This window comes from Galeopterus variegatus, unplaced genomic scaffold, assembly GCF_000696425.1.
Source record: "Galeopterus variegatus unplaced genomic scaffold, G_variegatus-3.0.2 Scaffold4260, whole genome shotgun sequence".
NCBI lineage: Eukaryota > Metazoa > Chordata > Mammalia > Dermoptera > Cynocephalidae > Galeopterus > Galeopterus variegatus.
Window position 1 is genome coordinate 7674 of NW_007730371.1, and position 1473 is coordinate 9146.

Below are 1473 nucleotides of genomic sequence, written 5' to 3' on the forward strand. Positions count from 1 at the left end.
CAGATGGGCCGTTTGTATACTCAGGTGCAGAGCTCACTAGAGAGAAATATCCACTGAATCCATGGATTGTGAACAACTCTGGTACATTCTATTAAAAGCCTCTCATAGATGAGGACTCTCATGCTAACAGCGTTTGTCTCCCAGGAGGTCTGTCAGTATGTTTACGAGGAGATTTGACTTTGACCATATCACTTTTTTGTTTGTTTGGCTGGCATCCTCCTCCCTACTTACCCCTGTACCACATGGGGAATGAATGGATTGTGGCTTAGCTATTTACTTCCCAAAATTTGATANCATGGATTGTGAACAACTCTGGTACATTCTATTAAAAGCCTCTCATAGATGAGGACTCTCATGCTAACAGCGTTTGTCTCCCAGGAGGTCTGTCAGTATGTTTACGAGGAGATTTGACTTTGACCATATCACTTTTTTGTTTGTTTGGCTGGCATCCTCCTCCCTACTTACCCCTGTACCACATGGGGAATGAATGGATTGTGGCTTAGCTATTTACTTCCCAAAATTTGATAAATATTTGTGTAAATAAGTGGGTGAACTCATTTAGCCTGTAGAGCAGCCTTATGAAAGAGGTTTTCTTACTAGGAAACTTTTTCTCAGAGACTTGAGGTAAAATGTGTCTAAGATTACTCAGTTGAGTAAGTACCAGGCCTGGGATTTATACTCAGGTCTTTCTGATTCTATAGCTCATTCTTGCCAATGTGCTCAAATGCAGCTATTTACATTTAATGGATTCTAGTGGGTGCTGCTCCTATGCAGGGCTTCTAGAATGCATGAAAGCCAGGTACTTGGAGAAGGAAGGTTGATGTCTCAAATTTGCTGCCATTTGTGGTCATGAAGATAAACTAAAAATGTAGTCGTTTTCCTTCTTTATTTGGACTGTGAGAGCCAGATATCCCATAGTTGTTCAAACATTGTCTTTAAAAGTCAGGAAACTTAGGTCTGAATTTGATTTTGTCACCTAATAGCTGTGCACCCTTGGTTCAGTTTTTAAATTCCCTAAGCCTTAGTTTCTTCTCCTGTAAAATGAGATAATCATATCTAATTCTCAGTTGTTTCCTGAAAGTACAGATTTAGGTAGAATCAGTACTGCTTTTATTTGAGATTTATTTTTATTCTTATCTATTAAAATTTAGCTTTAAAAAAACCTTTTTGGGGGTACAGAGTTGATAGAATTTAAGATTTCTACCCTTTGTGAACTCTGTAAATCCATTTTCTTAATCAGTGTGCTAGAAGCGTTCAATGCAGTATGTATTAACCGGCTTGGTTTCTTTCCAGTTATTTTATGGAGAACTTAATTTGTCACTGTTGAGTCTATCGTGATATACCTTTTTGTTATTTGAGATATTAGGTTGCAGATGACTTAGTTTTTCCCAGAATATTTCCAAACCTGTTCTTTTTTCTCCTTAGAATCCAGCGTAGTGTTTAGACATCCTGTAAGTCAGAGATACCTTCTTT